Here is a 12,316-nt window from a genome sequence, read left to right as displayed (position 1 = left end):
TCACAATGGCACAGATTTTAAAATGACAAGATCCAAGTTCCCCACCTTAAGACCTGTTTCACAATATGATCATTGTGCTGCAGTGTTAAGTCTATGTTAAAGTATGGGAGTTACAACATTTGTATTGCTAAGATCAACTTGTGAAACGAGACCTTGGATTTCAGTAACTGTTTGGTTACAATTTCTGTCCAGTCAATATGACTGAAATATTTCCTCAGATAAGACTATTCAATATTACTTGATGTAAGAATTCAGGAAAACTGATCACTGATTACAAGGTAGACACAATTTTATGGATAACAACTTCTTTAATACTGTAAAAAGCGACGTTTTGGTATAGATCCTTATACCGTTGTCAAGCAAGACTGAATGAGGGACATAGTAGAGAATAGATATAGTAGGTGGAGGATTAACAGTAACAACAATTGCATACATGAGTGGGATAACATGAGCAAGTGTTGACAACAGAAGGATAATACTGTCACAACACGATGGACAGAGAACACTTTCTCATGTTATCCCACTCATGTATGCAATTGTTGTTACTGTTAATCCTCCACCTACTATATATATTCTCTACTATGTCCCTCATTCAGTCTTGCCTGACAACGGTATAAGGATCTATACCAAAATGTTGCTTTTTACAGTATTAAAGAAGTTGTATCCATAACATTGTGTCTACCTTGTCATTCGTCAACTTCTAAGTAATGCCTATCAAACAATTGATCACTGATTATTTTAAAGCATTGCTAGGTATTGCTCAGTCCCATGAGTTGACTAGTGAAGGGCATATTGGGGCAGCATGGAAGAGATTCAACAGTACAATGCATATTATATATTTCTGTGATAATACAGCTTGTCAGTTTAACTTATACACTGCTTTGCTTGTTGGCTTATTTAGTAAGTTTTTCTGCTAATACCTTAAGCAGTTGTGACCTTAATTACTGATTATGGAAAATGATTTTTTGCATGACACTCACCATCTGATGTTTTACATAAGTTTCTCATAATTACTCCTTCTGTTTATTTGGAGATGATATTGCTGTTTGCTTAAGTCACGTTGGTCTGTTTCATTAATGCATCTCAAGTTGAGACTATTCTGAAAATATTCCTATTTTCTGCTTGTCACTGGTTCCATAGCCTGAAATGGTTTGATAACTGTACCGGTATTTGTTACATCCTCATCCCACCCCATTCTGTGGAAATGTTGCTTACCAGGGCTGCTCAGTAGCTGTTGCTGATGTTGTTAATTTGGTGCTGCAATTAGAGGTGTGATGAAACATGTCACAACAGCATCTGTGGTGTTTCCTGGTACAACGTCATACCATGGTACATAAATGCATGGTGGTGTCTTGTACAACATTGTGCAACATGGTACCATGGTACATGCAGGTGTAGCCTGGTACAACGTCGTACCATGGTACATAAATGCATGGTGGTGTCTTGTACAACATGGTACCATGGTACATGCAGGTGTAGCCTGGTACAACGTCGTACCATGGTACATAAATGCATGGTGGTGTCTTGTACAACATGGTACCATGGTACATGCAGGTGTAGCCTGGTACAACGTCGTACCATGGTACATAAATGCATGGTGGTGTCTTGTACAACATTGTGCAACATGGTACCATGGTACATGCAGGTGTAGCCTGGTACAACGTCGTACCATCGTACATAAATGCATGGTGGTGTCTTGTACAACATTGTGCAACATGGTACCATGGTACATGCAGGTGTAGCCTGGTACAACGTCATACCATGGTACATAAATGCATGGTGGTGTCTTGTACAACATTGTGCAACATGGTACCATGGTACATAAATGCATGGTGGTGTCTTGTGCAACATGGTACCATGGTACATGCAGGTGTAGCCTGGTACAACGTCGTACCATGGTACATAAATGCATGGTGGTGTCTTGTACAACATTGTGCAACATGGTACCATGGTACATGCAGGTGTAGCCTGGTACAACGTCATACCATGGTACATAAATGCATGGTGGTGTCTTGTACAACATGGTACCATGGTACATGCAGGTGTTGCCTGGTACAACATTGTATAACAGAACTTTTATCTTTGATAATTTTGTTTTGGATTTTAACTTCGATTCAACCCCGAAAACTTTTCGTAATTATTTTTGTCTTGCCTCCTGTTATTCATTATTAGCTTCTCAGAAATCGGTAAATCATTAAATCAAGTTGGTCAGAGCTGATGTTGAAGATTTCAAGGACAGTAAGGTTGGAACCAGAAGCATAGTTATAGATTTTAACAAGCTATTATTAGGTTATCAGCACAGCCTGCGGTGCCTTCTTCTGCATGATTTGTGGATGTTCATTGTGTCCATCACAATGTAGCCATGTGATGTATCATCCTTTTGTCAGCTTCATCCCAAGAACTCATTGACTAGATGTAATGTTTCATTGCTATTGATCAGCGATAAGGCCAGACCAAAAGTTTCTGTTATGTAGATGAAGCGATCATACATTTTCAAGCCCAACAATAATATTGTGGTCTGGTCTAATTTTCAAATATATGTTTCATCATTATAACTCAAACGGCATGACACTTGATATTTTCTATCTTTGAAGACCCAAATGGTGCAATACATTTTTTTTTGCCAGCCGTTGCTTTGATCTAGCTCGTCCGAAATCGGGTAGTATTTTGTGTCCATGATTGTAGCTGATTAAAGATCAACATGAGATTAATTATTGCAACTTTCAACGATCGTGATTGCCAATGTAAGCTGGAAAATTTGATGATTACATGGTGAAAGGAAGACCCACTAGATATACTTTCAGTTGGCTAATTGTGCTCTCTATTGCTATGCAAGAAATACAATGATGACATTACGATAACTTCATGTTTTTGATACTGCTTGATCTTCTTATACCACTCAAAATAAGTTAAGGACCAGCTGGTTCTGTCATATTGCTATAGTTAATCTGTTATGCCATCACAGATGAAGTATAGTAATATGAAGGCGTTCGGTGGTCCTTACATTCGAGTAGTATAGATTGCCCTGTTTCTACAATTGACTGCTTCTGGCAATGTTAAACGCTGCCTCTTTTTGTACATAGTGTGTGTGATAAAATCTGATGTTTAAGCCCATTTTGACTTGGGTAAGGTATAAAAACATCCACAAAAACAATGACATTAGACAAGAGTTGTCTACCGGTACTTTCTGTCCTAAGATAAACACTTCAGGATGTTTGAAAGAGGAACCGTGACGTTAACGAACATGCATTTGGGGAATGTTCTGGTAGGATATTTAAGGGTGTCAAACCATAATAAGATACCTCTAAAATAGGCGTGTTTTGGCTATATTGAATATTTACACAGGTTTTTTGAAAATGTGGTATTGTATGCTCAGAATGGTTAGATATCAGATTTCTTCATTTTTGTGAAGTGTCATCGATCTGTGAAGTAGAGAATGTTTGAAAATGAACTTCCATCTTGGCAAGTCATTTACGATAGGGGAACATTTTAAGGAAGCTTGTGATAATTCTGAAAACTTAAATCTTGGTAGATGCTTACATTGTCTGGAAAGACCTGGATCCCTACTGACAATTTGAAAATATACATTCGCAAAGTTGGAATTTGATTTTTCTCTATTTCTTTGAATAAATATGCAAACTGTTGCTATGTACACTTTTCAGAGAATGATGTGAAAAGGTAGACGACATAATGATCTATGAGTTGTTGCTTTGAATTTTCAGACTATACCAAGTCACAAGTTCAAAGGAAATGGGCACCTGTAATTGTGACAGCCAAATATTGTGTTTTGAAAACTTGCCACATGGTAACGATAGGGGTGTTGATGATGTGATACACATTGCGATGGGACATATCTAGCTACTTGACACTGAAAGTGAATACAGGAAGCGTTCAAGGTGTATTCAACTGGATGTGGACAAGTTTAGGATCTTTTCAAAGTGTAAGCAGCATCTAAGGTCCCATGACTGGCTGTGCAGAGTAAACTCCCTTTAATACCAGGATCAGCTGGTCTTGGGTTCAAATCCCAGTTTACAATAACCTGTTATTCAGCATGTCTGTGTAAGTTTCGCAAGGAGCAATGGTCCATAATCCATTTGATCGTAAGGTCGAAGAGACCACTGGTGAACACTGAGGTAATTTATTTGGAGATATCATTTATGATAACTGTTAGAACTATCAAGGCTTACTGCACCACAGGATTGTTTGTATTAAGTTGGTGAATGTACCACAGGATAGTCCAGTATGTATCAAGTCAGTGACTGTACCACAGGATAGTCCAGTATGTATCAAGTAAGCGACTACCACAGGATAGTCAACTATGTATCAAGTCAGTGACTGTACCACAGGATAGTCCAGTATGTATCAAGTCAGTGACTGTACCACAGGATAGTCCAGTATGTATCAAGTAAGCGACTACCACAGGATAGTCCAGTATGTATCAAGTAAGCGACTACCACAGGATAGTCCAGTATGTATCAAGTAAGCGACTACCACAGGATAGTTAATTCTGTCATATCAGCGACTGTGTATCACTGTATCATTACCCCCTATCGTGGATGCCGACAGATGCGGAGCGTAGTTGTTGTTTTTCTGGTGACTGCGAGAGTGTGGCCGTACATGTATTTTTACATGACTATTACCTGTATTGTTACAGCTGGAGTAGACTGTAGATATGCCATCATGTTTTATGGATCTGCATTGGCCAAAGGTTTTGTAGATTATTGAAGTTATTTATGTTGATTGTACATACTGTAAGTAGTAGTGACTATCGAGTTATGATAAAGATATACACATATACATATATATATATATATTATGATACAAGCGCATAGCATGAACTCCATTCCTGTTGTTTGCAGCCTACAATGTCAACGGTTGTCGCGCCCAAGTGTTGGCAGGGATAACAACTGCAATCACTGATGTTCACATAATCGGTTTGAATGATATGTCATTGTCTCATTGCAGAACTTTGTGTTCAAAGTTCATCGTCATAGCCATTAAAACCAAAACCTCTCAAAATGAATCTGGTGTTGTGTTCTTTATGGATAATGCTGGAGTTAGGGTCAGAAGAAGTTCCCAGGCCACGATGTGAGGTGATTTGGAAAAACCCGTGAAGATTCTGGGAAGAATAGGTCTTCAGCAACCCATGCTTGTCATAAAAGGCAACAATGCTTGTCATAAGAGACGACTAACAGGATTTGGTGATCAGGCTCGCTGACTTGGTTGATGCATGGCATTGTATCCCAGTTGAGTAGATCGATGCTCATTACGTCAATCACTGGATTGTCTGGTCCAGACTCGATTATTTACAGACCGCCGTCATATGGCTGGAATATTGCTGAGTGCGGCGTTAAACAACACACGGCTGGGGATCAAACCCCTCAACCTCGCGCTCCAGGATTCTCTATCCACTGGAAGATGTAGGTAGTCCCTTGCTGTAAGTGGAATTGTCTATCAGATGAGGGCCATCAGGCTCACTGACTTGGTTTATTGTGTGTCATACTCCAACAGCATGGGCAAGGGCTGGATTCTCTGGTCCAAATTCCTGACAAAATCTGTGCATTTAAATATTTAGAATATATGTTAGAAGTGCAGATACCGAAACCCTATAAGAACTCAAAGATCAAACATTTCAAAATTCTGTTTGCTCGACAGTTGCACTTCAAAAACCCACCTGAACATTGGGCTTACACAAGTGACCAGAAAAATTACCGAAAAACATGTTATGATCTGCAGAGCTAGCACTATGCAGGGATGAAATGGATATTTTCCTTTTCAGCCAAAGCTTCTTTGCAATGGAGTGTGGTCCATAATTTGTGGGTGTTTAGGTGGGGGGGTGGGGTGAAGCCATGAGATTTTGACAAATTTGTGGTCACTAAAATTTGTAAGATTCTCACCCCTGAATATGTTAAATGTTCACAATAATGTTAAATGTTGGTGGTCAGTTGCACATGATCGGCATAGATACCAAAAAATCTGCAAAAGTCATACGATTTTGAATAAAAAATCGCAGTAAAGTTTTGTTCTGTATTTGGATTGTGCTCCATAGGGTTGTGTAACCTGGAGTGAGCGAGTTGGTCTTCACACTGAGTCTTCAGTTATATCCACATATCAGGAGTGATGCATTTACCACCTTGATGACACCCATCAGGACCGTCTTCCCGAGGCAAGCATGTCCACTAGCCTATATCAAAGCCTAGTTTCTACCCTTGCTACATCAAGGCCATTTTCTTGGCTCGACCCTGGCGCCACCTCGCATGGATCCAGAGTTGTGCCCCTTGTAATGAAAATGCGATATCCAATCAGATCGCTGTTATCTCGTATAGCTTCGCAAAGATGGCGACTACCATAGAAAATGACCTAGTTGATCAGATAACGAAAACATTTGCATGTTCATCCCTGATCAAAAGATGATCAAGACATATTCAGGCAGTGGTAAATCACTTTTATAAGAAGGTGTACCAGTCGTGTTGATTTTATGAAACATTCTGATAGGACTATCAATATGTCCAATCATATTTAGCACAGGAAAGTGGGCTTGATCTGGCAATGGTTGAAACAAGTCTTTGATGAAAAGGCTAGTGGATACTCTTGCCTCGGGATGATCAGCAACGACAAACTAGGAATCTTAACAGGGATTCAAACTCACATTCATGGGATTCTGGCACGCCTAAGAACTATAACTTGTTGCAACTTAGACAACTGGACCCACATGTATTCTTTGACCTTTGAGGAGATCATAACAATATGTGTACGAAATAGAGCAAAAAGCGTCTGTAGCTCACCTGAATTATTGACTGATTCTGTGAGCAATTATTCAAGTCAACATAGCTGTCTCACTGCCTCTGAAGACCCATGGAGATTCTAGGTAAGGTGAGGTGAAATGGGGTTTAACATCGCGTCCAAGATTATTGCACTTCTAAATAGCGACGTGCATGCACGTGTGTGTGTGTGGCTGCTTGTACTAGTCCGGACTGATGCTGATTTATAGTGCTAGCTCACTGAGATACCATGCCGCAGTTTAACATGAATACCCCACTCAGACACAGTATACTGACTCCTAGCCGACCAGTCCTTGTTTTAGCCCCTTAATGCCGAGCGCCAGAGAGGGTAACAACAAGTACCATCTTTTAACGCCTTTTGGTATGACGCGGTCGGGGATCGAACCCCTGACCTTCTAGTGGGCGGACACTCTACCACTAGACCACGGAGGCGGTCAGGTTCTAGGTAAGAATCCATCAGTCTATGCTTGTCATGAAAGGTGACAAAACAAATCTGGTTGGTCAGTGACTTGGTTGATGTCATCATATCCCAATAATTGTGTAGATCAATGCCCATGATGTCATCAGTGGTTTGGCTGTTTCAGACTTGATTGTTCACAGATCGCCGTCATATAGCTTGATCATTGCTGAGTGTGGCATTTTGTTTGTTTGTTTGCTGTTTTTACGCCTCACTCAGCAATATTCCAGCTTTATGACCGCGGTCTGTAAATAATAGAATCTGGACCAGACAATCCAGTGATTGACATCATGTCCACACAATTGGGATCAATGACATGCATCAACCGCATTAGCGAGCCTGACCATCCGATTCTGTTAGTCGCCTCTTACGACAAGCATGGGTTGCTGAAGATCTATTCTACCCCGAATCTTCACAGGTCGAGTGTGGCATTTTGAAAAAAAAAATACAGCTCCTAAAAAGTCAACAACCAAACAAATGAGTAGTTCAGATAGATTATGTTTATTTTTGGCCTTTATGACTTATACGGATAGACAACATATTCATCAACAACACACACTGACTTTACAATGATTATATTATCAATATTTCTGTGAATCATATTACTTTATGTACACATTTGATGACAATAATACTGAAAACATTGAAACCCAGAGAGTGCAAGGTCATGTTTAAAAATTCAAGAGAATCACATATGCTAATGACTTACCGCTGAAATGAAAGGAAAGCTGTTAAAGAGAATACATTCAATATTTCAAATACTGTCACTGCGGTATTGGCAGCATGACAAGAACATCTTTACAAAACCCTAAATGTGATTTCAAACAAATGTTTGCAATATTGAATTCTGCCACCATCACTGCTTTGAACTTTATACTAGATATATCTGGTGTGATGGTTTAATGTGAGAGGAAAGCCTGAGATCTGAGTCTTTTAGATAAAACACATGAGCACGGGTATGGTGAGCAGATTTGATGCCACTTTTAGCAATATTCCAGCAATATCACGGCAGGGGACACCAGAAATGGGCTTCATACATTGTGTGGAGGCTCGAACCCGGGTCTCCAGCCTGACGAGCGAATACTTTAACCATGAGCCTACCCCATGTCCTTACAGGTTTGTTTGTTTGTTGTTTAACACCGCACTCTGCAGTATTCCAGCTATATGACGGCGGTCTGTAAATAATTGAGTCTGGACCAGACAACCCAGTGATTGACATCATGAGCATCGATCCACACAATTGGGATATGATGACATGCATTAACCAAGTCAGTGAGCCTGACCACCCGATCCCGTTAGTCGCCTCTTACGACAAGCATAGTTGCCTTTTACAGCAAGCATGGGTTGCTGAAGACCTATTCTACCCCGGATCTTCACAGGACAGAACCAGAGTGAGAGAGTATGGTTATATGCCATCTTGAGCAGTACTCCAGCCATCACTACAGGGCACCACATGGAGAATCAAACCCAGGCTTTCAGCGTGATGAATGCACACTTCAACCATTAGACTACCCCACTATCAGGAAGAATGAAAACAAATGTGTTTTTATTAAAAACTAGTTATCACTGGTTTCTCAGAAAACAACAAAAACAACTTTTAAATCTTTCAAATTAATGTTCAGCTACTGCCGATACCGACTGGGTAAAACAATGGAGAATCTGTGAACTCTGAACACCTCCTTCTGAAACAGTTCTATCTCCATCTAGTCAAGAGATTATCATCAATTTCCTCTTAAAACAAGGGATATCATGAGGGATATATAAACAATTGCTGCCATTTTGAATATAGCCTTGACAAAAACATACACAATCATCCAATCTCTACAATTAAATTCCATGGGGACGATGACGTTTCATAAGTTAATAAGCTACAAAAGTATCAAAATAATTCCTTTTAACCAGCAAAATTTTTATACATACTTCCGAAACAACTGTCAACCAAATTAATGAACAATAACAATATTCTTGATTCAAAATTTGAAAACGGAACAAAAGAAAATTCTGGAATGCCGAGGTTCTATGGCAGTACTTCCCAGGTCTAAGGAAAGTATCTTCCGTTTGAAATGTTTATCAAATTGAAGCGCAAGAAAGACGATTAAGATGGAAAAAGTTTAACAGCCCATAACTGTTGTTCAGAATACCCTGTGTTAAGGTTTTCTAGGGGGCATGATTAGATTTTTTGTTTGTTTGTTTGTTTGTTGTTTAACGCCGCACTCAGCAATATTCCAGCTATATGACGGTGGTCGGTATGATTAGAAAACACATGGTAAGCGATGCCCTAAATGGTTGGATGAAAGGTCGTTCTGACGTGACCCGTAATGGATGTCTTCAGATCTTTGTTTAGTGGTAGCGAGCACAAAGATCTGTTGTTAATGAGAATGTGAAACTTAAAAAAAAATTTAAAATATTAACACAAATTGGTCTGGCTGATATAAGTATTATTTTAACAAAATTTGCCTTATCAAATATAAAATTAAAAAAATCACAAAAAGGATGTTGAACTGAGACAGATTAGTTGTGTTTCCAAATTCTGAAATATGCACAAAGACAAAACATAACATGTGAAGCGTTCCGGTAGCAATCTGTCAGGTAAGTGGGCTAAAACAAACCACTTTCTGGCCAAACTTTGTTCAGAGACACCTGATTTGTTTTACACCATATTGATTAGGCCATCTAATACTAGCTTCCGGGAAACTATATCAACCCTGACTATACAACGATAACATATTCAGTGGCTATATCAGAATCATAAACAACAATGACAACAAGATTCCATAAGGAAAACAAAATTATAAAATTATTCATAAAATAAATATTTTTCTAACTAAAAATAGAGCCATGAGCTTAGAAGCTCAACTGACATTGTAGGTCTTGCAAATTGTTTCTAATTTCTAAAATATTATATGATTACATTTAAAATCATTTGAACTAAAATTTCATCCAGCATTTATTGGTAAGCACTGAAGTGTTTCATGTTGTGTGACTTTGAGAGTATTGTCATTAAATCATTGACTGTCTTATCCAATGGCTACAATCACCAATGCTTTAACAAGCTTTATGAACGTTTAGTTCATTTGAGCTAAAAATGAATTCCCTCTTTAGTGATCAGTTAAATAAATATTTACCAATGACTATCGAACAGTGATGGAATGATAATGCACTAAAAATATTTCATAGGCTGCAGAATTTCAAATAAATGAAGATATTGCACTGTAATAATGAAAAATAACTTCAGGATTTAACCAAAAAGTGTCAATTGGCACACTAATTTTCGACAAGTATGCCACCTGAATGACACAGAATAATTCAAATCATTTCTACTTCACGGTCGCCACTCCTTCCTGTGCAAACCAATAAAAATATCTCATTGCAGCAACTGATACTTCATTTTCCTGTGAAATAATAATTTCCATATATGATACACGTTTCTAAGAAAAGCTATTGCCCATGACATATTTCTTCTGAGAAATCAAGAAGCGAAATAATTTTTTTGTTATTCCTATGCATGGGCAGTCCAATGTTCAATGCTATTATATATAGCATTGGCACATCTATAGTCTTAAAACCTTAAAGACAAGTCAGTTAAATCTCTACACCACCAGAAACAATATCCATGGACCGCCTATCAAGCTGCATCTACCCGAGGCAAGGGAGTTAACTGACTGTAAAAGTCCAGTTTCCTCCCTTGCCGAACTAGGCTGGGATTTCTGGGCTCAATCGTAGCTCCATCAGTGGCTGTTACAAGTTATGCCTCTTCTTTGTCCCTCTTTTTGACCAAACAGATTCCACCTCTAATACCACTTGCATTTGCTTCAAAGAAAACGATCTGATCGGTACTCAAGATCTACATTGTAATTAAATGAGTCTTACTTCGTGAAATGCGTCAAATCAGGTGAGCACCTTCATTAAAAACATGAACAGATTTGGAAAATATTTGTTGATGCCGAGTTGGCGGTATACATGCTTTGCAAATCCTACAATCGATCTGTATGGCAGTTTACGAACCGGATGTCGATTTCGTAACACGATTATGATTGGACTATGCATAGACTCGTTAGTCCAGCAAAAATATAACAACATTATTATAGAAACATAATCGGGCCGAACATTGTTTCGAACAGACAATCATAGGTTTCTGGCGTGCCCAAGGGACGCCACTCTGCATAGTGGGCACTCATGCTCTCAAGCTTAAACAGAATGTGACATTCCTCATTAGTCAGCACCATGGGAACCAAGTCTATCCCAGAATCCCCCTGGCATTAGCACCGTCTCCTTAGGCCAAGGTTACGGTATTCATAAGAGCCACCTCCATAATTGACGCCTAGTTTGGCAAGGGTGGAAGTTCATAGTAGTGAGTGAGTGAGTGAGTATGGTTTTACGCCGCTTTTAGCAATATTCCAGCAATATCATGGCAGGGGACACCAGAAATGGGCTTCACACATTGTACCCATGTCAGGAATCAAACCCGGGTCTTCGGCGTGACGAGCGAACCCTTTAACCACAAGGCTACCCGACCGCCCCTCGGAAGTTTATTAGTAAGTTAATTCCCTTGCCTCAGGAAGATGATCAAGCTGTGGAAGATGATGGGATCCAGTCACTTATAACACTGTTACAAGACCAAAGTGAAAACGCCTCCAAATTCAATACACATGATCCAGTCAAAGATCACCACCTTGCTCTACTGAGCAAAATCATTAATTTATTCAAATTTCAAAAGCAAAATATATACGAGATAATTAGACCAGGGTGCTGTTGTACAAAGCGATCTTAGCACTTAGGTGATTGTAACTCCCATACCTGAACATAGACTTACAGCAGTCGTAGCGCTAAGGTGATTGTAACTCCCATACCTTAACATAGACTTACAGCAATTGTAGCGCTAAGGTGATTGTAACTCCCATACCTTAACATAGACTTACAGCAATTGTAGTGCTAAGGTTGTTTTGTACAAGGACACTCTGGAATATAGGCTGTCCCGAAGATCACTGTTCCCCACATATTGTCTCCACTATTCCAGCCACAAGTCACATTTCATACTTGTAAGAGTTCACAATATAATCAATATGCCAGTAAAAGT

The 12,316-nt window shown here is 39.2% G+C and overlaps 1 long non-coding RNA gene across 2 annotated transcripts; it reads left to right on the top strand.

Annotated features, from left to right (window-relative positions):
- Window positions 1-620: 620 nt before the first annotated feature.
- Window positions 621-5,023, top strand: LOC124148698. 2 transcript variants are annotated; one of them, XR_007218914.1, is made up of 3 exons: window positions 621-1,645; window positions 1,871-1,961; window positions 2,043-5,023. It is a non-coding gene; the product is annotated as an uncharacterized LOC124148698 (long non-coding RNA). The 2 variants fall into 2 exon arrangements; XR_007218913.1 differs by having other exon boundaries at window positions 1,871-5,023.
- Window positions 5,024-12,316: the final 7,293 nt, after the last annotated feature.

The sequence above is a fragment of the Haliotis rufescens genome, unplaced genomic scaffold (genome assembly GCF_023055435.1).
Source record: "Haliotis rufescens isolate VD_foot unplaced genomic scaffold, xgHalRufe1.0.p SCAF_69, whole genome shotgun sequence".
Classification (NCBI taxonomy): domain Eukaryota; kingdom Metazoa; phylum Mollusca; class Gastropoda; order Lepetellida; family Haliotidae; genus Haliotis; species Haliotis rufescens.
Note: the sequence above shows the minus strand (reverse complement) of the source record. Positions and strands in the feature narration are given on the sequence as shown.